Below are 20,181 nucleotides of genomic sequence, written 5' to 3'. Positions count from 1 at the left end.
ACCTATCCTCTAATTTCCTACTTAATTTGTCTATTATTAATTATCCATGCAGCTATGAGTTAAATGCATGGATTTCTTGGTACCTTGATGGAGGCTGGTTAAAAGACAAACCGGTTCAGTGAACCAGAGGAATAAAACATGTTTGAGGTTTTTTTTGCACCACATCCGGGGAGTTTGGTTGGAAACGAGTGAACGTGTGAACTGTGGAGATATTTTTTGGTGCAGCTCTGCCACGTTTCAGGAGCCGTGTCTCGACATTCTCATTAACTTTTCACCGCATGTTACATCTTCTTTTATTTCTAATTTGAAGTAGGCGGATTGTTGTGATTATCTGCTGCGCTGCAAAATGTCTTTGGCCTTTTGGCCTCGTGCACTTTTTCCTGGTGAGTGTGTGTGTGTGTGTGTGTGTGTGTGTGCAGCAGTTGAAAGGATGGATGAGGTGCGACGTTGGCTTTATTCTCCCATGACAGAGGACTCATACGTCTCACATGATTGTTCACTCCCACTGACGGAGCGGAGGAGGCAAACGGTGACTTAACCTCATTATAGCTGCAGAAAAAACACTACTGCACAGATTTGTTTTCAATTACAGTTTAATTTAGAACTAAACCAAACACACACACTCACACACAACCTTTCTGCCTTTGTAGGGACCTTCCATTGACATTACGTATTCTCTGGTTCCTGACCCTAATTCCATTTTTTTTTTTTTGTTGAAGTTGTTGCGTCCTGAGAAATGACCCAATCATAAATATTTCACAGCACAAACAAACGGGGTTGTGATCCGATCGTGGGTTTAGAGTGTGTGTGGTGACCTTGGACGCAGCAATTCCTCCGTTTCTGGAGCTCTGAGTGGATCCATGTGTTTTTGTTTTGCCCTGTCCTCGTAAAGCACATCACACGTTTGACTCATGGAGGATGCTGTAATCTCCGCTGCGAGTCATTCTTCCTGTGACGGCTTAATGTGTGTGTGTGTCTGTTTTCATTAAGCTAAATTCTTGTAATAATCCGTCTCCTGCAGGCCAGAAGTTAGTCAGCTCGTTGCACAACGCCGAGCGGCGGCAGCGGAGGCGGTGACGGTGGGAAATGGTTTATTTTCACCATAATTCGGGGCAAACGCACGCACAGTAACAGACGTGAATGTTAACAGGTGTCTCGTAGTTTGATGTTTCGCTCTCGGAAACATGTGTGTTAGTGTTGCAGTGTTTCTAGCTTGTTTACTACGGCAGACAAAAGTGAAAAGTTGTGATTTGTCTTTAGTTTTTCTTTTATTTGTTTGGTAAGCGTCGAATGGGTCAGCGCCTCACTTCATTACAGAATATTTCTGGCTCCACTCGTTGGAGTTTTAGTTATATTCATATATTTTAGTCTGTTTACACTTCAACGGCTTTTTGCACATATTTGAGATGCCTTTGTCTGTTTTAACTGTGTTTACAGGTCTTTGGTAAACTGCTGTGTGCTGTTTACATGTGAATAAACCAGAATCTGAATCGAATTTATTACCACATGTGAGAGGAATTTGTCTTGGTGTCTGGTGCCCTGAACCCAAGTAGGAAATAAGAAAATATAAAAATGGATTCACTGCAAATATTATAGAACTGTGCGCATTGTGCATAAGTTCTGCATGTTGTTTGTAAATGCAGAACTCAAGCGCAATGTGCACAATCTCCCCCCTCATCTCATTGGTCTCTTTTTGTTGGTTTGTCCCTCTGATGCATCCTTCCACTCCTCCCTGGTGTCACCCTGGTTTTAACCCGAGGGCTAAAAACCTTCAGTGCACCCTCGGTCTCGGGTATGTAAGAGGCATCCCCGCTCCACGTTTAGCCCCCGGCCCCTCGGAGACAGACTGTGTACACCTCTGCTTGCACACAGTGATTGTCGGTCATATCTATTTCCACTCCCGTGACCATGGATGTGATTTGCAGCGATGAGACAGTACGTGTAATGACAGCATTAAGGCTTGTTCTGCATATATAGAGTTTCAGGGAAAACGAAGACAGATGCTTCTCCAGAAAAAAAAAAAAAAAGGCCAAAACACATTCCTGGTGGCTGTGCTGGCTGTGTTTAGCCCTGGCTGTGTGTGTTCTGCCCCGGCACTTGAAGGGCCCAAATAACAGGCGATGCTGAATGTCTTGACTTGAGGCCGAGGCTTCTTGCCATCGTCAGCCGGTAACGTGAGTAATGAGCTCTGTCAGACGCTGGCGGCTGACGGATGTTTTCCACCGCAGACGAAACTCCCCGAGAGCTGACGGCCACATGAATCGGTTGATAAATATGTTCTGAAAAAACCTCTTCATGCCAGCAGGTGGCAGTAGTCTGGACTCGTCATTCGGACGGGGAACCGGGAAGAGCTGGGAAGAGATGCTTTTAGCTAAAAGGCTTGGTAGAGCTCTTACTAGCTGGAATACTAGGACGCTAGGAAGTGCTACTGTTAGCTAAGAGGCTAGGAAGAGCTATTATAAGCTGGGAGACTCTATTTGCTGGGAGGGTATGAAGCTAGGAAAGGCTATAACAGGCTAGGGAGCTAGGAACATCTATTTTTAGCTAAGAATCTAGGAAGAGCTAGTATTAGCTGCGAAGCTGCGAAGTGCATTAAAATGCTACAGGAGCACAAGTCAAGAAAAAAGAGCAGGCAGCCAAAAAAGACATTAAATAGGACAAACAACAAAAACACTACACAGTCTTCTAAGCTGGAAGATTAGGAAGCTAGGAAGAGAAATGATTAGCTTTGAGGCTAGGGAGCTAGGAAGAGTTACTGTTAGCTGGGGGGCTAGGAAGCCAGGATGAGCTATTATAGGCTAGGGGGCTTGGTAGTGTTAGTATTAGCTGTTAGGACAGAATGAGCTACTATTAGCTGGGAAGCTAGGAAGAGCTATAAAAGGCTAGGAAGCTAGGAAGCGCTACCATTAGGTAGAAGGCTAGGATGTTAGGACAAGCTATTATGGTCTAGGAAGCTAGGAGGCTCATCTATTATCTGGGAGGCTAGGAAGCGCTACTATTAGCTGGGAAGCTAGAAAGAGCTATTAAAGGCAAGGAAGCTAGGAGGTGCATCTATTATCTGGGAGGCTAGGAAGCGCTACTGTTAGCTGGGAAGCTAGGAAGAGCTATTATAGTCTAGGAAGCTAGGAGGCGCATCTATTATCTGGGAGGCTAGGAAGCGCTACTGTTAGCTGGGAAGCTAGAAAGAGCTATTAAAGGCTAGGAAGCTAGGAGGTGCATCTATTATCTGGGAGGCTAGGAAGCGCTACTATTAGCGGGCGATGCTAATGTCTTGACTCGGTAACGTGAGTAATGAGCTCTGTCAGACGCTGGTGGCTGATGAACTTCTCTCAGAGCTACATGCTAACAACCGATCCACGTATGCAAATGTCTGCACATGTGAGCCGCCCCTGCAGAGAGAGGTGACGAGATGACTGACAGTTTTATTTTTACACTTTTAGTTTTTTTTACGCTTATTTAAGTTGTGTGTTTCAGGAGTCAGATTCCTTGCGTGTGCACACACATACTTGGCCGGCGAAGCGGACTGTGGTTGTGATTGTGACAGGATACGCCCGCTAATATCTGGGCTCGGGGGTCGCGACCCAGCAGCCCTTTGGTTGAGATTACAGCACGGGGGACGGAGCGCTACGCCTTCAGGACAAGCAGCCGACACCACAAGTTCACTAACACTCCTCTTTTACCCATAAGACCTTTGAGTCTGAGCCTTTTCAGCCATTTCAAATTTCCCATGTCAAACCCAGTTATTCTATCAACATGCGTTAATGTGACTTGAGCGGTTTGGAAACAATGAAGACGTTAAAAGCTCTGAGGGAGTACAGTAGTGTTTCTGAAACTTCTGAGTCAAGAGAATGGCACTTGTTTTTGTCAAATTACTTGACAAGGGAGGCGGCTTCAGCTCCGTCCTGTCAGCTTCTTAAACTTCACGCCAATATGTTTTCAATTTATCATCAAGGTTCTGACTTCCACACGGTTTCTACGTGTTCTACACCCAAAGGTTCTTGTTTTCTTAAACTTTACGCCGAGTAAAGACACGATTAATCAGCAGCTCGTGAGGACGGTGACAGAGCAGTGACGGAGGTGGAGCTGGTGTGTTATTTCTCTTCATTGATGAGACTTGCAGATTTATTTCCTCTCTCTCCGTGCTACAGTCCAGGATGAGCTGCTTTTACCCGGGATAAAATATTTAGCCCAATAAATTCTGCCATTCTGGCCATAACGATAAAAATTCCAACACATGTTTTTGACTCAGTCTGTCTCTGTTCTGTCCAACATGATACTGACCAGTTATAGTCAAATAAGCTGCTCCACTACAGGTTTAACTGTAAAGACGAATCAAACAAGTCTGAAATGAACTGAAAACAGGAACATATCTTGCTTCTCATTCTGAATGGACTGAATTAATGCAATGATAGTTTTTGTCTGAGTTTTTTTAAAAGATTTTAATTCACTGTAAAATGATCAGATTTCTGAAACAACAACAAAAAAAGAATAAAATGTTACTAAGATGAAATGAAGAAACAGGGACAATTACAGTTTCATTTGTTTTGACATATTTATTCATATTTATATCGTGTTAGGGTCAAATTTGACCCGTTTCCAAGTTAAAATGTGTAAAAAAAAAAATTCCTTGTTTACAAATATTTAACACAACAACAAGACATTTTCACCATTTTGGTAAATTCTGAAAATCTCTGGGTCAAATATGCAGGAACATAGAAAATGTTTTCAGTTCGATTAAATTTAGCTCAATTAATTATTATTTTTTTGAATATTGAATATTTGAATATTAAAACCAATGGTGTATTAAAAGATAAAAGGTCTAAAGGCCAAAAATAACATTTAATACAGTATTTACATGGGTATGAATGAATAATAGAATAGAATAGAATAGAATAGAATAGAATAGAATAGAATAGAATAGAATAGAATAGAATAGAATAGAATAGAAAACCTTTATTTGTCCCACGATGGGAAGAGGAGCAGAAAAGTAACTGTGTAAAAAAATAAATAATAAGAAAAAAATAATAAGATAAAATTATTGAATAGATTAAACAATATAAAAGTATTGGCATTTACACAAAAAGTAGTGAAATTGCAACAAAATTTATTGGACTGTAATAAAAAGTATTAAGGTTAGATATGAGGTGGAGAAAAATACTGATAATGATAAACATTGTTTTTTATTAAGTCATGGTTTGATTTTGACCTGTTCAGCATTTTAACACATTATAGAACATTTAAACTGCTTCGTCTGTGATCTCAGTAGCAGCTGTTGTTGTTGCAACATGCAACATTTTTTTTTCTCATTCACACTCATTTCATTCATCCAACGATAGAATCAGGGACATTTTCGGGGACATCTTTAGCCGGGGACAGGTCATCCAAAAGGGGGTGTGTCCCCAGAATAACCTCTAATTTACCGGAGGATGTGACTCGTGTTGGTTCTGCTCCAGCTTGTGGTTGTTCTTCAGCTGGTGGAATAAATGTGTTGTGTTTCTATCCTTAGACATTATCTTTGAGACGAGTTTGTTCCACGTCCACCTTCTGATTCAGAGTCACATCCATGTTATTGATGAGGAGCCTCGTTAGCCGTTAGCCACAGGTTAGCTACGGCGAGTACGATGCACGATGGTGAGGAGGCAAACTCTCATGTGGGGGTTGTTTTAGGTGGTGAATCATGTACGATGAGTCCTTACTGACACTGATTAGACTTGCTGAATGTGCTTAAAAGTTTCCAGCATGTCTAACTCGTGGCAACGTTGCAGAAAATGCTGGGAAAACTACGGTTACTCTGCAGCCCTGAGACACCCGGCGCCGTGTTTCTCAGCAAACGGGATGAAAAGCAGATCCTCATCTCGTGCAGCGCGGTCGTCTCCATCCACTGCGTCGATTTAGCAACGCGGCGGATGGATGTTTCCTTACAGTGAGCGACGGTTTCCCTCGTAGGTGGAAATTAAAAGAGAAGAAACCAAACAAACAGAGGGCGCATTAAAGAGCTCTGCTTTAACAGGACACACCCTTTGTGTTTCTAACACATTAAGGAAACCTCGAGGCCACTCGTAAAATAAAACAACATCTTTCTCTCTCGGCCATAAAATAAAACAAGATTGGCTGCCTCCGCAAAAAAACACACAGGCAGCACTTTTCTCCCTGTTTTCCTCTGAGAAGAATGATTGTAAATGTGTAATTAAATTAATAAAATAGTCCCTGGTAGTAAATCACTGCCCCCGAGGATGCCTGATTGCACAGCTGTGAGTGTGTTTGTGCACGTATGCAGAGTGTGTGGTTGAGGGTTAGCATATTAAAAACAAAATGGCAACACAGGCTCTAAATGTTCCCCAGTCCTGAGGGCACGGCGCTCACACAGCATCACCCCTGGCGGTTACAGCATTAGGCCTCGGTGCTTGTTGCCAGTTTCTGCCATAATAAAGGCATTAAAGAGGTCCTCATTAAACTATTTCGGGCGCAGGGGTTGGCGTGTTGATGCTGAGGGTTGGGAGGAGGCGTAAACATTAAGGTAGAAGGCGCTGGCTGCCAAGGACTCTGTGCCAGGGCACCTCTATGTCACTGGTGGCTGCAGGGATGTAATTACAAACACATGCTTATTAATGGGGCTCCAGGGGACCAGTGTGATGAGAGAAAAAGAGGCTGAAAGAGAGTAATGTTCAAGGGTGTAACAGCATAAACAAATGAGACCATGATCACAAGCACGCACACAAATGTAGAAACCATGTTTGGACTTTAGGCTCTAGTCCTTGGAAATTAAGACGTACATGGACATTTATTAGTTATACAACTGTTCAAAAGACAAAGCACGAAACCAGGAACAACATTCATGTTCCGTGAATCAACAATCGCTGTCACCTGTTTACCAGATGTAATGAGAAAACAGACGAGAAGCAGCAGAAAGTCTCTTCAGTCCGCAGGTCTGCACATCTTCATACGAACCCAGATCCTCTGTGACGTCCGGCATCAGCTCTGAAGCTCAGTGAGGTTTCTCTGGACGCCGCCATCTTGGCTCCAGGTGAATTCAGAAGACGATCAAAGACGAGACTTTTTGGAGCCTCAAGTTTTGAGTTATTATATTATTTACAATGTGACATGTATTCTTCAGAAAACCTGGCCTCTCCATGAAATCTGACTCACGCTCTGTTCTCGTCCCAAATCCTGGAAAGATATTTGTGTTTTAAACCAAAAATTGACGCTTATATAGTTTTTGCAATACAGAAAAAAAGTAGCTCTTCTGTAAATGATTTCAGTTCTTTGTCTAATCGGGTCCTAAAGCCCTTTTTTTTTATTTGTGTTTTTTATTTATTTGTTATGTCTCGTTTAACTCTTCTGGTGCCTTTAACTTTATAAATGTGTTGTTTTAACGTCAAATAACAAAACAATGAGTTGAAATGTTTGCCTTGGACGTCCCCTCCATAAAAAAACAACATTAAACATCTCATTGCTGTTGTGATAGCAGAGATTAAAACAGCACAAATCACTCGGCTGCACAAGTTTGTGTGGGAGGAGTTCGGGGTGGATGGATGGGTCAACAAACCATTGGACAAAAACGATCTCTTTCAACTCGATTCAGTTCGATTTTATTTATAAAGTGTCCGTAATGATACAAACTGTCTCAAGACGCTTTACAAAACCCAAACTGCTGTCCTGTTTCTCACTGTAACCATGACGATCAAGGTTTTCTAACCCCAAATAAACACAGCGTTGGCCAAACCTTTGCACAAAACGGTTCATCATTTATTTTTTGGATCAAACTGAATCGAGTTGCAGCGTAGAGGATGATAAATGAGCTTTTTTTTTTTCCCCTGATGGACGACTGTCCACCGTAAACATGTCGAGTTATTGACGATACCTTTGTGATCGGCAGCGTTCGGAAAACTACAAAAACAAAAAGCGAGTAGACGTGGAAGAGGCAGAACAAAGCCTCATCCTGAATTGTAAAGGACCATGTTTGCACCAGATGTTGGCGAAAGCCGGGGAGATTTAGCTGCTTTTGGTTTTTAAAAAAAAAAAAAAAAAATGTGCAGAAAGAGATCTTTAAATCTATTAGTGCGGACGAACCTCTAACGAGTAAACACAAACCACGGTTGCGTGTCTGATACCAACACAACCAGCCTGACACTTTAAGGGATTCGCTGTATTTGAGAAATGTGAGTGGCGTAAATTGTAAGTGAGGGTTGTGCAGCTCCGGGGTGGAAAGTGTTGTGGAACGTTTGAGGAGCCTGATAATGATGATGATGGGAAAAGAAAGAGGGCACGAACGGGCATCGCTGCCAGCCTCGCCATGGCAACCCCTCCTGTTTGCATTAAATGTGGCACATTGGAGCGAGCGGCGGCTCTGATGTGGCGTCGCGGTAATCATGTCACCCAGAGACAGAGACAGACGGGGTGAGGGAGAAGCTCTTTGAGGGACGATCAACACCAACAAACGCGCTGATGAAAGAGTCCGGCCGCACATTCAGACGCCTCATTTGGTGAATAAATTTAGACGGGCGTTAAGAGAAACTGCTGCGGTGGCGACAGCAGATACATTTATGAGGCCGTGACTCAAATCAGATAAACAAACGGCAGAAATCAAACCTCCGCTGAGACGTCGACGGAGCAGGGACGAAGAAGAGGGCGACTGAGACGAGCGCGACCGACCGATGCTCGATCAATGTTCTTCTCTGCAGAGATGAAGAAAACTGAAGGAAAATGAGAAAAAACATTTCTCATTTCTCAAAAACAGCAGAGAAATGTGATGTTTGTAACTGAGAAAACGTTTTGAAAAGTTCAGACCTCATATTAAATGTAGATTGGACTGTAGATTATTTTCTTACTACGTCATTCTTTTTCTATTTTAAGGTTATTTTATTTGTTCTTATGTCTGGTTCGTATATATTCTTCATTGTCTTGGGACGTTTTGTGGGGATCAATAAAGTGATCTTGAATCTTGAATCTTAGAACTGACTGTAAACGTCCATCTTTAAGTCCCTGTCTCCATCTCTCTGGTGTTAATGAATTAAAACGTGTCTCCATTAATTCGTCCTCAGTCAGAACTGGAGGTTTGATCTCAGCAGCAGCTTCTGTCTCTGATGGATCTGAACCTACAACTGGACCAGAACCACAAACAGACGGTTGTTGACGTGGAGACATGATCCAGATTTAGGAACAGGATGGAAAGGAAGGAAGGAAGGAAGGAAGGAAGGAAGGAAGGTTTTCATATATTATATATTTTAATATTTTATTTATTTAGATTTTTAACATTTTTCTAAACTTAAACAAATGATGAGATTAAAAATAAACTACATGAATGAACTGTTGAATTGTTCTTATTATTTTTGTTGTGTTGTTGTTGTTGTTGTTGTTGTTGTCGTGTCAGAACGGTCTCTCCGGTTCCCATGGCATCAAACCGTCCTCAGCGTTCCTGGTATCAGCTGGTCTGTTGTGGTGTGATGATGTCGCTCAGGAATCTGTCACCCGGAGCAGAAAGCATTGAGATGTTTAGAGCCGGGGGCCCACAAAATATGGAGGTGGTTTCTGAGGGGAACAGCTCGGCGGCTCCGGGTCCTGGATCTGATTAAGTGTGTGTTTGTGGGAGGAAGTCGTGATCTGTGACTCTCTCCCAGCCGCTCTGCCATCTCCACGGCTCCTCTGGATGCGTTCAGACCTGAGACGGGATCAGGGGAGACGGACGAACCCTCTGTGACGTCTCCCGTTAGATTCTGAGGAGCAGGTCTGAAGGTCGGACGTGGCGGCCGCCATCTTGACCGGGCTAACAGCTGTTCTCTGCTGCTAGCAGGCGGCTAACGCTAACACGTTTCCTCTAGTTCACTAATAATCTGATTGTCTTAAGAATTATTTATTTTATGTGAGGTTACACTAAACACTAAACTTCATCCTCCCTTTTCAGTAACTCACAGTCAATTTTCTTTTACTTCCAGAGCAAAACCATCTGTAACGTTAATTAATTCTAAGTCCAGACTGAAGTTCTGTCTAATACGCTCATAACATTTTACCGACACGTTTACTCCTAAATTTACACTAATTATTTGAGTTAAACTAAGACCTGTGTTTGTTATTGATTTTATTATTTAGTATTTTATTTCTTTGGTGGGGGAGGCACCTTGAATAAGATCAGTCGGGGTTTTCTTTTACCTCTCTGGAACTTTATGCATCTTTTTTTTTTTTTTTTCTGTGCAAATAAATAAATTTAATATTCTGACTTAAACCACTGTAATGTGTTTAAATAATAACCGATAACAGTGTGTGTCAGCTCTGAGCATCAATGCATCTACATTCAGTTTACACCAAAAACAGTTTAAAGATGGAGCTAGCAGAGCTCCCCCTGGTGGCTGGAGGCTGCAGTATAGATCATAAGCTCCACCCCCTCCATTAGTTAATGGGCGGGGAGCAATAGAAACAGGATGTGACATAACAGCGACCGCCAGTTGTCATGCCAACCGCTCTGTGAAGCGGAGCGACCGTGAGAGTTATAAAAACATTTTTAAAAACTAAGTTAAGTGAATAATCCAACATTTCCTTTTAGCTGGTGGAGGTGGAGCAGAGCGTGTGGGCGGGGCATCAACGTTGTGGCTCCGCCCACAGACTGTACTGATCAGACTCCAAAGTTACAAGATGATACGGTCTCTATGGTTTAGACAATTTGGTTAAAATAAAATCTTTATTTAAAATAAAATCTGTATTTTATGAACATATTTTTGGAAAAACCGCCTTTTGTGTTTAGCAGAAACAAACACATAAAAAATAAATTATAAATTAGGCTGAAACATGTGGAGACGTAAAAAGGGAATTTTAAGAATATGAGGATATTTTTAGAAAATGCAGCTTTTGTTCTCAGGAATGTTGGAGGATGCTCTGGGAACCCATTATTTTTATGAGCGTATTGATTAAAGGCGTCAGGTTGAAGCTGGGCTGAGGTGGATTAAGGAAGGAATCGTGGTTGTGGTTTTGGTTCATCACCATCAAAACGTTAATTCTCTGGATGGAGTTCACGATCCGTCCCGGTCATTTATTCAGATTCCTTTCACTCTGCACTCAAATAAAAAAAAAAAAAAAAAGAAAAACCGCATCAGAGTCGTTTTCACCAACTGGCTGCTACTTTTAATAAAAGCCTATTTACAGGAATCCTGTTGGTTCTGAAGCGCGTGACCTCTGGTTGAAACCCCGCGTTCGCATTGTTTCACTTCTGCAACCCGACGGGCCTCATAAAAGCAGATTTTCAAAATAATCAAATCAGTTTCATGTAATTGTTTATGAAGGACATAAAACGGCCTAACAAGGGCGGGTCGTAAATTAGCGTAATCATCACAGCTTTTTGTTTGGAACAATGACTCATTATTGCGCTGCACATCCACAAACACGACACATACTTGGAGCTAATGTGATTAACTGAGCTGAGGCTTGACGTTCCTGCACCATAAATCCATACGCTCCCGAGTCTTCACCTCCAGCGCCGGCAGAAAAAGGCCCGAACCCAAACCCACGACTCCTGTTCCTTTTGCGTTTTCCCCTGGTAATGAGAGCAGGTAATAAGGGCGGGGCCGAGCTCGTATACGACGCGGGGGCTACCAGAAACTCCAGGGGAGATGGGGCACCACTGTTCACACAGCGTACCTACGCCAGACCCCGCTAATAGGCCTCCTCTGCCGCTCCCTCGCCTAGATTGAGGCCAGATGTGTGTGCGTTACTCTCTGGGAAATGGCTGAGATGAGAGACAGCGAGGCCGCCAGAGCCACAATAAATTCATGGAACGGCTAATGAATAAAACAACAGAGGATTAAATGTGCCATAGCTAAAAATAATTTGATTAAGAATCCGATTCGGCGGCCAAATATGTTGGAGGCCACGCTGGAGACAGCTGTGTCTTTATTTGAGCGCTGGTGTGCGAGACCACATTTTTTCCTCCTAATGAGCTCCGACCAAACTCCGATCGCGGTCTTTTTATGGGGATTTCTGGGCAGAGCTCGGGGCCTGATGAATCAGTTGTCATCACGTGTGATTGCCTGTTTTTAAAAAAAAAAAAAAAGACCCAAAGCTCTCTTGAGTCTGCTCGCTCGGGTTCAGCCGGGGTCGATGCAAAACCCAAACACGGCCCCGGCTCGGCCAATAACCTGCCGCTGTCAGCGAGCGTCTCCACCGCCCCGTCACTTCCATTAATCACACAGCTCGGCCTCCATGAGAAGCTCTGATAACACAAACCAAAGCCAAACATGCAAACCTGCACAGTCACAACAACAAGCACGAAGCCCAGAGTTCAGCGCAGACGAGAGGAGAAGCATCAGGTGCAGGAGGATTTCAGAGAAGGAGTTAATTTAAAAACAACCAGAGACAAAACTAAGACAAGAAGCACGAGGGACGAGACCAGAAACACAACGGATAGGGAGGAGAAACCTAAAAATATATAATATAAAGCAAAGTTTATAGAGTTAGATAAACTCCACGTTTACTACAAATATTGCACAGAAAGTTTGACTCATGTATTTGCACCTGAGGAAATAACAAACATATAGATAAAAGTTCAGAAACTGCTGCTGTTGTGCTCAAATATGCTTAAGCCCCTAAATAATTGGGTGTTTATTTATTCATTTATTTACAAAAACGTGGCCAGAATATGAGTTTAAATAAATAATTCTATAAATAATTATGAATGATAACTTCTGTGATCCAGTCTTCTCCACTAGTTCATGCAGATTGAGCCCACGTCACTGCAGACGAACAGTTATAATGTTGCTGTTTCTGGTGGAACCTCTGCAAATGTAAAACGATTGAAATAATAATAATATATAAATCATCATTCTTTGTTTTCTGTTTGTGACGCACTATGTTCACTCACATCCTAAACCCTCCGTCCTTCAAACCCAGTGACGTCCGTCAAAAACTAAAACTAAAATAAAAGCAACGTATAAAAGTACGGATAAAATGTACAAGAACATTTAAACAATGAGAGAAAAATAGTTTCTCACACGACAGATGGAGAAGAAAAATGATTCACTTTATTATGACAGCATGAGACAAAACACGTCACAATAAAAAGAATCATTTTTCCTCTGCATCTGTCGTGTGTGGGAAACTCTTTTTTTCTCATATTTTTATGCTTTTTCCTGACAACAGTAAGAAGATTTGAGCTCCAACCTTAATATGCAACATGCAACAGTGTGTAAAAGCAATATATAGTCTGTAAAAATGCTAAAAATACATATTTCACAGGATGAAACAGTAAAATAATAAATGGGTTCGTGTCCTGATGCACAGACAGAGGTGATGTCTCTGGACCTGTAGGTTGTTGATGATGCTGACAGAGCTTCTGCTTCGTCTCTGGATGAAGGTTCAGTTCATCCTCCCCCTGATAAATTAGTTACAGTTAATTTCACTGGAATCACAGAACACGTATCTGTTGCTGCATGAAAACCTTTTTATTTGCTGAGTGGGGATGATAAGACACTGGTGTCGAAGGACGTGGAGCCTCCAGATGCAATGAATGAAACAGAAGGAGCTGCAGAGACGAGGCAGGAGGTAAATCCACCCAGAACAACCAGAAACACTGAGAACAATTAGAGGAGAACAAAGGTCGACACCACAGATCAAGTCACATGTGTCAGACGAACACGATGATTCCTCCTCTCAGATCACAGGCCTCTAAACCACACATTTCAGAAACTGTTTCTTCTCCACAGCTGTTAGAACTTTGAACAAGGACTAACATCACACCTACATGTTTCTGATTCTATGTGTCTATGTAACTATTTTACCAAAACAAATATCATCGGACCTGATTCTGTGGCAAATTAAAGTTCTGTGTCTATTCATCATCAGCAGCGTCATCCTGATCATAGACACAAACTGATGATTCATATTTTTCATATTTATTTTTTGTTTTATTATCCATTTATTTTTTTATTTTTCACATTTATTTAATGTTTTATTATCAATTTATTTATTTATTTTCCACATTTATTTATTGTTTTATTATCCATTTATTTATTTATTTTCCACATTTATTTAATGTTTTATTATCCATTTATTTATTTATTTTTCCATATTTATTCAATGTTTTATTAGCCATTTATTTTATTTATTTATTACATATTTATTTATTGTTTTATTTGACATGTAATTATTTTTTATTCCATATTTATTTATTGTTTTATTAGCAATTTATTTCATTTTTTCTATTATTTTTTCTTATCTGTCTCCATGACATCAACACTTTCTGTTATATTTGTCCTTTTATCCACTATTGTCTGAACATAACAACAACAACTATGTACTGGACTTTGCATTAATGCACAATTATGTGTCGCAGGGAAACGATATAAGATGACGATAAGATTATGTATTTTATAAAGTCACCTGTATTTTCTATGTGTCTCGTATTATTTGTTGTAAATCAGCCCTCGGCTACAACTACATTTCCTCTCTTTCTTTTTTCTTGAAAGGAATGTTCATTGATGTTCACTGCTTAAATAAATGAATAAATAAATAAATAAATAATAAAACAACAATAAATAAAATAAGATCGACAAGCTGAAATTGAATTGAATGTATTAAGTTATGTTAAAAAGAGAAAAACACCCAATAAGACTTTAAATCTGTGTCTTTAAGAGGAAACATGTGTTAATCAGTGTTATTCCAGGTGCAGCTTGACTGATGTTCCCTTATTAAAATGATTCACTTACTTAAACACAACGAGACGTCGTGTCTTCACTTAACTCCCAGACGTGAGTCCTGGTCTTCACACATGCGTCGTCTCCGTTATCTCGTTAAAAGATAACGCAGTTGTTGTCACGTTACATTAACACATGAGGCGTCTGATCATTGAATAATTTATCTCCACTTCCCTGTTTCTCGTTCAGTTCATTACTTTACTTATGCTCCGATTAATCAACAGGTTTTATAACATTTAACTCCACAACCTTGTAAATTCTAAATAATTAGAATCAGAATTTAGCCTCCAGAGGACAAACAGTTACAGAAAATGAATGAATGAATGAATGAGACGTTTTTTTCTAACTCATTGCTCCTTTATCGTATTAAATTTGAACCCGTTAGTTTGTTGGCAGCGTCACTGATGGACGGTTCAGTCCCTTCATCAAACAGGAAAAATAAAGTCTGACCTTAAAAGCAGAGAAACATCGATGCTTCTGATACCAGGTCACAATTAAGATGAAAGGTTTCATGTTATAGAAGGTGTATATATGTATATATATATGTGTGATGTGACAGGAAGCTGAAGTCTCCATGGTTACGGCCTCTGAGGGACAAAAAGATGAACATGGAGATCAGCAGCATTAGTTTGAGTCACAGGCTTTAATAGCGTCTAAATCGTTAAATTAATTTAAAAAAAGGTGAAGAGCTGTTGTGTGATTGACTGAACCAGCAGATTTAAAAAGCAGTCAGAGATATATTTTATATTTTTACAGATATCGGACAAAGAACAGAGAAGTAAATGGATCCAGACACAGAAACCTGGTGTTTTGGTTTATTTAGTGTCAGGTAATATTAATTTATGTTGTATTTATTGATGAAGTCAAACCTTAAGTTCCTTATTAAGTTCTGTTCTGACCGTCAGATACGTCTGTGGATATTGTTGTTTTGTCGACAGAAACTATTTCAGTTCCAACAATAAATAACAATAAAACAATAAACTGAATATTTGTGATCACTGCTCATCGTCCTTTTAACGCAACAGTATTTTATGACTCACGTTACTTCTCAGTGAAGCTCTTAGCGTTAGCAACTTTTTTTTAGCTACATTTATCAGAACTGAAATGAAATAAAACTAACTTAAACTAACTTAAACTGAAGCTAATCCACTTTAACAAAGCCACACTAGTTCATATGGATCATTGTTGAGTCCAATTGTCCATTTGTACATTTCTCCACCTCTATAGTTGTTCTTAACAACTAAATAATCATTTATTTTAATGATCTTATTATTTTGTTGTTGTGTTGTTGTATAACTGATGTCTTGTATTCTTTATGAAGCTGAAACACTCTACTTTATAGGTTTTTTATAGGTTTATCAGACACATTAAAGTGTATTTACACAAAGTATCGCCGATACCAGCCTGTATTTTGCTCATATTGGAAGGAAACCAGTGATATCGAACATCACTAGTAGAGAGAGTGTGTTCCTCCTGAGCCCAAACTGGGACCTGGTTCCTCTGTAGAAGGTCCTGGTTCCGCTATTCTATCAGAAACTCCAGGAACCAGAAGGAGAAGATGGAAGAGATTTCACTGCTGCACCTGCACATCATTCACATGACAAAAAAAACAACATGAAACTCAAGTTCAAACTTTAAACTGTGGTGTTTACTGGAGTCGTTTGGTTCATTCAGGCCCCAGTTACAAACCTGTGTTATTTATTTAAGTCGTGGTCGCTGCCTCCTGACTTCTTCTCAGTATTTTCCCTTCAGAACGCGAGCCAGGACTCTGCGGGGTTCAGTCCGTGTGTTGTTTCCGTTCTTTACGTCTGCTCTCGTAGTTCTGCTCCGGAGTGAGTCTGAGATGATTGCTCCTGAAGGTATCGCGTGATAAGAATCTAAACATGTGAAGGGTTTTAATGTTTTGCACATTCGTCTCCTCCAGAGGACCAGAGACAGATTCACCTCCTCACTTCAACTTGTTCACCTTCCCTCTGGTCCTTTTCCTTCCCCCCGTGTCTCCGTCTTATCTGACTGCTTTATTCTTTCACGTCAGCTCGAAACTGACAGGACGACTTTCACTCATCCTCCGCTGACGTCCGGCCCGCGGTCCGGTGAGGAGGCCCTGGCAGGGGGGAGGAGAGCCGGGAGGCAAGGTGGGACAGGGAGGCATTGTTTGGTCTCCTTCCTCCTCCTCCTCCTTCCAGGTGGGACTCCTCAGAGTCTGCAGCACAGACCTCTGTTCACACCAACCAGGGACCCTCTCCAAAAACATTAAGAGGTCTTGGCACGGGGCTGGCACCACCACTCGGACCCGGAGCCAAGTCTGGAGGAGATGGTAATGATGGCGGAGGAGCTCAGGTGGAGTCATCGCTCTCACGTCTCGTTTAGTTTCCAGTAAAAAAAGTTCCACGAGGCGTCACTTTACTTTACTTCCATTTGATGCAACGACACAGCTTCAATATTCAGCTACATCCAATTAACACGATGAATCCGTGCAACGTTTCTGCTCCGCTTTCTTCAGATTAGAATTAAAAAGCCTCTAAATTATTGTCTTCTCTTGTAATGAAGATCAATCCTCATCATCTCTTACGCATAAATAAAAGATTTATCTGAAACCACAGGCGCCTTCAGACCAGTTCTGTTCACCCTGAACTCATTAAACACGGAGCGGCTGACACATTCAAATAAGCAGCGGAATAAGATTAATGGTATGAAACAAATGAATAAATGGTGAAACTAATGAGCGCCGCTGAGGAGTTAAAAACCTGAGAGGAGGAGGAGAAGACGATGGATGGATGGATGGATGGATGGATGGATGGATGGATGTGGACGCCCAAATTAAAATGCTTCCGATGCCGAAGATGTTCAGGATATCTGTGGACAATAGTTATGTTTTGGACAGTTTAAAGACCTCCACAGGACGTCCAGAATAGCTGACGGTCAAGTATCCACATTGTGGACATAGTTCCCGTCATTGTTGGGAGTGTTTCTCAGAACGTCTGTAATTTAACATAATGAGAATAAATGCGTTTGGCTTCCCTCCCTGTTCGTTAGTGAGTCTGGAGCAGAAGACCGGCTTCTTGTGGAGGTGGGTGATTTAACGCGTGCAGTAAGTGTCCACGAGACGTTTGGTTTCCCCTGATGTCCCTAAAAGACACAACTCACCTCCTGTTCGACTCCTTCAGGTCAAACAGGAAACAGCAGCTTCTCCTCTGATGGGACGGGACAAACTGAGGGTGATTGGACGGAAGCTGAAAGAAGTTGTAGTTGCTGTGCATGCAGAGTCCACGCTGACCCCCCCGGCCTTTTCCCTTCTCCCCTCCTCCTCCTCCCCCTCCTCCCCCTCCTCCTCCTCCTCTACCTTCCCTTTGGCTGCTGTTCTGAATTTGTCCTTTAATTTCCATCCCTGACCTCTCGTCCCGACATCTGCAGCCAGTTTGCAACGCTAACCTGTAGCCTGACAGCGTGCGCGGTCAGTATCCACCCCCAGCACCAAAACACCCCCAGCACCCCAACACCCCCGACGCCCCAACACCCCCGACACCCCCGACGCCCCAACGCCCCCGTCCAGCCTGTTTTCATTTCAGTACAATGAAGTCTAAAAAAGATATTACAAAAAAATGTGTAATGACACTGAAAGACATGTAACACTTTTCTCTTTTCTTTCTTTCTTTTTATTTTGAACATGAACAAATAATTAAACATATACAAAATAAAGACATGAAAATAAACAAACAACAAACAAAGAGTCAAATAAGTTTGTCATGTTCAAAAAGTTACCGTACACAGGTAATCAACAATTAACCCACTTCCAAATAATAATAATAATAATAATAATAATAATATAAACAAAATAAACCAAATACTATAAAAAATAAATAAATACTATATATATATATGTGTGTGTGAGTGTGTGAGTGTGTGTATATATATATATTTTATAAATAAAATAAATAACCATTTAAAAATTTATACTTTTTATTAAATTTCAGTTCATCACTCAAACAAATACACAAAAACTTTTCCTTGTTGTTCTCACTTTTACAGTCTTTAACTAAAACAGCCGCCTCCCTGATGGATGTTTCCCCCTGAAATGATCTAGTTAAAAAAAAAACTGGTTAAAAGCTACTCACAGTCTAAGCTAGTTAGCTCAGCGTGCTAATGGAACAACAGCTAAACACTTGCACATTTGTTTCTGCTTCTGAAAAGAGCTACAGATAATTAATTAAACAGAATCTCCTCCTCCGTGGTTTTCAGACTTTCACTCGTCTGGGTCTCATGCGATCACATGTTTCAGTAAAGATTTCCGTCTTTGAAATCAGCGCTGATGATTCAACCAGAGGAGCTGCAAGAAAAGGAAATGTGGAAATGTGAAGTAACGCTTTGAAAAAGATATGAAGTGTGAGTGATTAGTGTAAATGGACCAGAGTCATGCAACAAGCCCCAGTTAAAGGCCTTTAAAGTGACGACAAGACATTTGAGCTGATTAGAGGAACAATCTGAGCTGGATGACAAGCAGTCGGGTTTATTTAAAGGTTTTTCACTAAATGAATGACTTTGGGTCCCGGCCAGAAAAATACATTTAGTTTACTGAGACGTGTCTAAACTAAGTTCAGATTAATGTCCGGCCGCTGCCTCGCGGAGTGGAAAACCTTTTCTGGAAAACCTGCCTGCGCACACGTGGACCACAGAGCCGAGAGCTTGAACTTGTGAACTGGGAGCAGTCGTCACGGTAACCTCCTCCTGCTCTCGTATCAGTACCACCCATTCCTACAGGGGATTTCTTCCCTGCCTCCCCCTCCCTCATCCTCCCACCTCTAACCCTGATCTCCTGCACGGGTCGCCCCAGTAATGAGCCATGTGGTTCCCTCTGGCTCTCGCTCTAATCAGGGATCCAAGGCCGTCGCATCCTCGGCCCGACGCCACAGCGCCAACACACGAGTGGCTCTCGCCTCGCTGCCATCTGGCCTCCATGCCTGGCTCTGTCTCCGCTCTGCCGGCGATTTACGCCCTCCTGAGGTGTTTCGCCTTTTAACTCGCGCATAATTGGCCCCCAGATGCAAAAAAGATGTGGAGGCCAGTTTTTATTAGTTGCCAAGCAGAGGTCATTGTTTTTTTTTTTTTGGGAGGGGGTTTATTTTTTATTTATTTATTTATTTTTTTTGCCAGGGCTTAAAAAACGCGTTATGTCTTGTACCACGAGCAATTACTGGAAGCAATAAGGAGTCAGAGCCAAGTCATATGTTAATGAGGAAACATAGAGGCTAAAAATCAGAATAAAATAAAACCACACACCAGACATGATACACCTGCTGTCAGGCTGTGGGAGTTAATAAGGGACATTCACATCTCTCTGGTTTGTGGGAAAACTCTGATTAAACATTGAACTCAAGTGATTAACCATGGATCCTACTCCAGCTATGGTAGCAGAGAAGATATTTCAAAGCTGTTTTATCACATTATAAACCTCTGAGTGTGTCAGATTTAATCCTCCAATCATCATTTCTCAATTTTAATCATCTTT

The sequence above is a fragment of the Mugil cephalus genome, chromosome 6 (genome assembly GCF_022458985.1).
Source record: "Mugil cephalus isolate CIBA_MC_2020 chromosome 6, CIBA_Mcephalus_1.1, whole genome shotgun sequence".
Taxonomy (NCBI): domain Eukaryota; kingdom Metazoa; phylum Chordata; class Actinopteri; order Mugiliformes; family Mugilidae; genus Mugil; species Mugil cephalus.
The sequence above is the reverse complement of the archived record's forward strand: the minus strand, read 5'-3'. Positions refer to the sequence as shown.